Here is a 6,000-nt window from a genome sequence, read left to right as displayed (position 1 = left end):
AAGGGAAGGGAAGGGAAGGGAAAACTAGAGAAATATCGTCCTTGGATTGGTTTGGCCCTGTATTGCAGTTTCCCCATACCTGGTGTCAGTTAAGAAAGCTCTTTTTCTCTAAATTCTTAACTGCCCTCTACAATGTTAAAAATTGAACATTTTTAATATGGTCAAATTTTCTTCTTACTGACCATTTTTCTCTATACACTTCAACTTAGCCAATTAAATTGTCAGCCCACTTTACATTCAGAATTTGTTTGAGGCTGAGAAATCTTGAAGGAATTTTTGTTTGCCTCAGAGCAGTTTCTTCTGAAATGTGGAAAAATTAACTCCCTGTACACTGCTTGTTTTAACAAAACCAGGACATCTGACCAAGTTTCCCTTAAATCGTGGAAACTTAAAACAAGTTCTATTGCCTCTTATAGCTGTGAAATGGAGGGAAAACTGAGCTTCAGCCATCATCCTCCATCCAGCCTCTTGGCCTGGTTGTGATGGAAAAACAACTGCTCAGGACAAGTCAGAGCAGCCTGGGAAGCTGGCAGTGCCCTGGGAGAATGACATGCCTTGTCCTGCCAGAGTTGAGTCCTGCCTGCCCTGCCTGGGCTCCAGGGAACAGGGTGGGAATCACCCCTCAGAGGGCCTGGCCTCACACCACCAAGGAATTTCAAGGATATTTAAACTAAGAGGTGATTTTGCCCTGAGTATCTTAAGCTTTTAAATATTATCTACTCTTAAGACAGGAAAACATGTGTGGAGTAAGTACAGAAAGAGAAGGAGTGGCCAGAAAACTGATTCTGCAAACCATTCATATATGCAGGGAGGAGGAGACTGGTGCAGGGCTGCCCATCTGACCAAACCAGACGCTGGCTTCCAAGTGTCACTGGGGTCAGCTCAGCTTTGGCTGCAGCGTCTTAAAACTGACACATAGCTGGAGCAAAGCACTTCTAAAAGAAACAGGAATTGCCCAAAATCAGTGCTACAATAATATCAGCTAATACCTTAAGTGAATGTGTTTATCTTGCATTTTCTGTTTCTTAAGGATTAGCGGCCTTCTCTCATTTTGTATCCAAACATTTGGATTATTTGATAATTACATATTTATTAGCCAGTCTTTCACAACAAGCTGAGTCATTTCTCTCACATACAAGTAAACAACAACTTATGGCCTGGTTAGCCTTTCCCAAGTGACAAATTCTTTATTCTATTCACTGACATTGCACCATCCCTGCCAGCTGGGCCCGCAAGAGAACTGTGGAGACTGAAGGCTTAAAAAAAGTCACTCAGGCACAGGGTTTACATGGAATGTATTTGCATACGTTCCCCGAGTGTTTGAACAATGGGGCTTGTTTCTTCTCTGCCAAGAACCAGCCCCATTCCTGGAAAAGTTCAAGGCCAGGCTGGACAGGGCTTGGAGGAACCTGGTGTAGTGGGAGGTGTCCCTGCTCAGTGCAGGGGAGTTGGAACTAGATAGGCTTAAAGGTCAGCTCCAAGCCGAAGCATTCTCTGATTTCTTTTCCGTGTGGCTGTCCGGAGGTATCTGTGGCCCGATGGTGATATTGGGTCGGGCACCACACGGAGCCGAGGCGCTTCAGTCCCACCGGGTGTGCTGTGCCAAAGTCTTAGCGGAGGAGGAGGGAGAATCAAAGAGAAGGAAAATCCCAAAAAGGCCGGGTAGGAAGGAAACAGTGGAAACACTGGGAGGGAAAGTCAGTGAGTCAAGCAACAGAGTGAAAATCTGAGTTAACTCCTCGCCTCTCCACTGCTCGCTCCAGAAACTCCCACAGCTCCATTTTGCGGAGGGGGGAGGCGAGGCAGGAGGCGGCCGTGGCGGGGGCAGCGCCGGAGCGGGGTCTGAGGAGGAGGAGGAGGCAGAGGCGGAGCGGAGCCCCGTGCCCGTGTGCGAGGGGCCCGAGGCGGAGCGGAGCCCCGTGCCCGTGTGCGAGGGGCCCGAGGAGGAGGAGCCCCGTGCCCGTGTGTGAGGGGCCCGAGGCGGAGCGGAGCCCCGTGCCCGTGTGCGAGGGGCCCGAGGCGGAGGAGCCCCGTGCCCGTGTGCGAGGGGCCCGAGGCGGAGCGGAGCCCCGTGCCCGTGTGCGAGGGGCCCGAGGAGGAGGAGCCCCGTGCCCGTGTGTGAGGGGCCACGCGGGGCGGGCGCTGAGGGGGCGCTGCCGGCACGCGCCGCGCGGGCGGGGCGGGGGCTCCCGGCGGCCCCGGCAAAGCGGGCGGGGCCCGGGCAATCTCAGCCGCCGCCGCCGCTGACTGCCGCCGCCTCCGGCTCTGCCTTTCCCTCGCTGCACCGGCACCAGGTAACCCCCGCCGCGGCTCTCCTCGTCGCGCAGGGCCGGGCCGCGCTCCCCCGGCCGCCCCCGGAGCGCGGGGCTGAACGCCCCGGCCGTTGCCAACCGCCCCCCGCCCGCGCTCACCCGTCCCCCGCCCGCCCCCGCCCCGGCCCGCCCGCCGCCGCTTCCCGCCGGGCCGGGGCCGCGTGTGGCGGCCGCCCGCCCGCGTGGGAGCCCCCGGGGCGCGGTGTCTCGGGTGTGCGGCCTCCCCCGAGCGGGGGATCGGTGTCCCTGGCTCGGGCAGCGGCGCTGAGCAGGCAGCGGGCGTGAGGCGCCGCGGGCTGGAGTCGTGGGGCGGGCGCTGACCCCTGGGTAGCCCGGAGTTCTGTCGGTCGGCGCTGTTGGCTGGGAGGAGAGAGGAACATCAGCTACCGCGGTCCCTCTGGGCCTGGCACCTGGAGGGTTTCCTTGTTAGAAGAAGCTCTAACCTGCAGCTTTCTGCCCTGTTTGTGAAAGAGCTGATAAGTGCGCGGTGGTGCCGGCGCTCGCCGCCGCTGCCGAGCCTTGGTGCAAAGGTAACGTGCTGTGATGGGTGCCGTGCTCTGCTCTGGCTAGCACAGGTAGACAGACCTGTCCTCGCTGCCCCCCGGCTGTCACCTCAGGGCAGCTGCTTCTGTGAGGAAAGTGTAGTTTAACAGACGGATTTACTGTGGAAGAGTTTGGCATCGCTCGCCGAGTGAGTGACTGCTCGTGTTTTTACAGCAAAATGTGCTATTTTAGTGCTGTGCTCCTTTTGAGGTGACAGTGCTGAGTTCCTCATGCCATGTTCACGTTTGGCTGCCCTTCCATGACCGTAGGGGTAGAAGTGTCAGGAACACTGGAGACAGCACCTGTTTTCTGACAGTTCCAGTAAGTTTTAGATCTGCTGGGAAGAAAAAGTATCTGGTTTGCCTTATTTTGCGTTCCTTATTTTACGTTGCCTTATTTAACATTGTACTATGTTAAAATAAAATACATTTTATAAATATATTGTTTATAATATATTATAGGGAAGGAACATATTAGCCAGCAAATTCCGGGTCTCTGCAGCATTCGCAGGCCCCCCCATCTCACCATCTGGTTTTCAGTTTAACATTACGCAAAAAGGAAGTCCAATATTTGCTAATTTTTTTTTAATGTTTCTGTTTCATTTCTTTGCAACTGACTATTCCAGCCTAATGCTTCTGTTGACTTTCCCAGTGAATCTTAATGTCTAATTCTTGCTTTTACATATGGGGGTGAATTACTAGTCGCTGATTTTCATAGCAATGTTGTGGAAGTGATTTGCAGGGTGTTTTTCGTCGTGAGCGAGCTGGACGGAGGGTTTTATTGGCACGCTTAGCAGGCTTTTTACATTGCTCTATTAGTAAATGTGGTGGCGTTTGGAGACCCTTAAATCTGCGGTGCTTGACTGCTTGTAATTCGGTGCTTATAAGGCGTGGACGTTTAGGCATTCCGGTGTCGCTTATAAAGAGTAAGAGGTGGGGGTTTAATTTGATCGCAGATACCGGGGCTGTTTAATCGGGCGGGTGACGGGCGAGGTTAAATAAAACACGCCTTTTGTTGTGCGCCGGCGGGCTGGGGAGCGGAGCCGCAGGGGTTAAGGCGGCGGGGTTGGCCGGGCCGCCGCCTCCAGTGAATTCAAACTCGGCGAGTGACGGGGAGCGCGGGGGCCGGGCGGGCTTTGTTGGGGCCGGGAGCCATTTTGGGCTCGATGTCTCGGCGTGTGCCGCCCGCCGGGCAGCGCGCCCCGAGCCCGGCCCGGGCGGATGGCGGAGCGCGGCCGCAGGGCCCGGCCAGGCCCCGCTGCGAGCGGGCCGGGCTCTGAGCCGCTCTGCGGGGCCCTGCGCGTAAACAATGAACCGGCACGCTGCTGCTCTCACCGCGCCTGAACGCGGGGCTGGCTGCTGCTCTCACCGCGCCTGAATGCGGAGCTGGTTTCTGTCAGCCCTCCCTTTAAAAAGCGTTTCGAGAGGTACACGATGTGAACGTGCGGTGTTGTGATGAACCTGTGTTTTGCACCTGTGTTTGGGGATCTGTGCCGTAATGCTCAATGGTAACGAATGGTGTCAAATATCGGTTTTGTTACTTGCGGGGTTTTTTTGTTTGTTTGCTCTTAGGTTGCTCTTTTAAAGGAATAATAATGTTTTGTGAATGTGTGTTTTAATAAAATGGTGATTTAGCTTGGAGCTCTTTGCTTTTCAGCCTGTTTAAATCAGTAATTAACTTGCTATGATGAAACATCCTTTGTGGAGTATATATACTTTTGGTTCTTTAACCAAAACCAGTGATTTTATTGGTTATTCTGAATAATAGAATGAAATAACTGAAATTGCAAGTAAAAGATGGGTTGCTCTCAGAAACTGATGGAGTTTGCATGTTCCAGTTTCATTGTTATTGATAGTTTGCCTAAATCTGTTTACATATGTGGCATCAAATGTGTTAAGTCATAGTGACTTAAACTTACTTGGCTTTAAAATGTGAGGGTACTAAAGGTTCTATTTGAAGCAGTGCTACCAATATCTAAGACTTTATTGTATCATTTTTTTTATCCCTTGTAACAAAGAATAATAAGACATGCTGTCTTGGCAATGTTCTCATTGTCTAACAGACTTTGGTGAATATTTCTACTCTGCCAGGGTCCCTTTTGTGAAATGACAATTTACCACTTCCTTTGTTACAAAGGTTTTCATGAGGAACTGCCTGGACAGTATGCTGGTAAAAGTCTGTGTACCCCAAAAACCATCAGTGAGGGTTTGCTCTGTCCCTGTGAGGTGTTTGTAGTGCACGGTCAGGGTTTGGTGCTGCTCCCCCTGCCTTGTGATGCTTCTGTTCGAAAAGGCCTCTCCTGGAGCATTTCATCATCTTTCCTGGAAGGCAGGAACCTTCTGCCATGGTGCTAGGACTTTGTTGAGGCTGCCTGATTGTGATAAGTGACTGTCAGATAAGCTTTTTTTGAATTAGTGGTGCAGCCTCATGTCACTCAGAAGCTTCAAAGTCCTTAGGAGACAGCCAAAGGCCTTGTGTGCAGGTAAATTCTGCTGCACTGATTGCAGGAGTTCCTGACAGAGTCACAATCTGTCTTCTCCTGCCCTTCTGCTGTGCTGATTTATTGTAACACAGATTCAGTTTAATTGCAAGGGAGAGATGGTGCTTAGGATGACTGTTGTGTCTGCTTCCCAAAAAAAGGCAAATAGTCCAGCTGTCCCCTCTGCAGGAACTTCAATGTTGGCTTGTAAGCTGAGGCATGCCAGTGGAACTGTGTGCTTCTCTGCAATTCACTGTCTTATCAAAGTGCTCTTATTACTGGGCTTTTATACAACTACAGGCTTGGTTCTTGCACTATACTTACCTTAGTATTAGAAGTAGATGTTTGTGGGCTTCTACAAAAGGGAAAAAGTCTTTTAGAGTTTGGGCCTGGTAATCTGCCTCAAAGCTGAGACTAAAAGTCTGCATGAAACTGAGTCCAGACAGATGTGTGGTACTAAAGCAGAAAGGTGTTGGGCACCCAGAAGTGTTCAAACTGGAACTAAATACAGTGCTTACCTCTCAGGTTCTCTGCCAAGTTTTGTGATTTAAGATTTTCAAATATTTTGTTAGCATGTCTCTTTCTGTTCCAGTTGTGTATGAAAGTTTCATAAATCAGAAGATTATACGTGTAAGGTGGAGTGCTGTTAAACACAAGTGAACAAAT

At 51.4% G+C, this 6,000-nt stretch overlaps 1 protein-coding gene across 8 annotated transcripts in view; it reads left to right on the top strand.

Moving 5' to 3' along the window:
- Window positions 1-2,200: 2,200 nt before the first annotated feature.
- Window positions 2,201-6,000, top strand: part of SUN1 (Sad1 and UNC84 domain containing 1) — a 28,942-nt gene continuing 25,142 nt past the window's right edge. For 3 of the 8 annotated variants that reach the window (XM_058035156.1, XM_058035154.1, XM_058035153.1), the window contains exon 1: window positions 4,080-4,281. The gene's annotated coding sequence lies outside the window, so the exon portion shown is untranslated. Of the gene's footprint in view, window positions 2,295-4,077; window positions 4,282-6,000 lie in introns of those variants that run through there. The other 5 variants (XM_058035152.1, XM_058035150.1, XM_058035151.1 and 2 more) reach the window with 4 other exon arrangements.

Source organism: Melospiza georgiana, chromosome 16, assembly GCF_028018845.1.
Source record: "Melospiza georgiana isolate bMelGeo1 chromosome 16, bMelGeo1.pri, whole genome shotgun sequence".
NCBI classification, from domain to species: Eukaryota; Metazoa; Chordata; class Aves; order Passeriformes; family Passerellidae; genus Melospiza; species Melospiza georgiana.
Note: the sequence above shows the minus strand (reverse complement) of the source record. Positions and strands in the feature narration are given on the sequence as shown.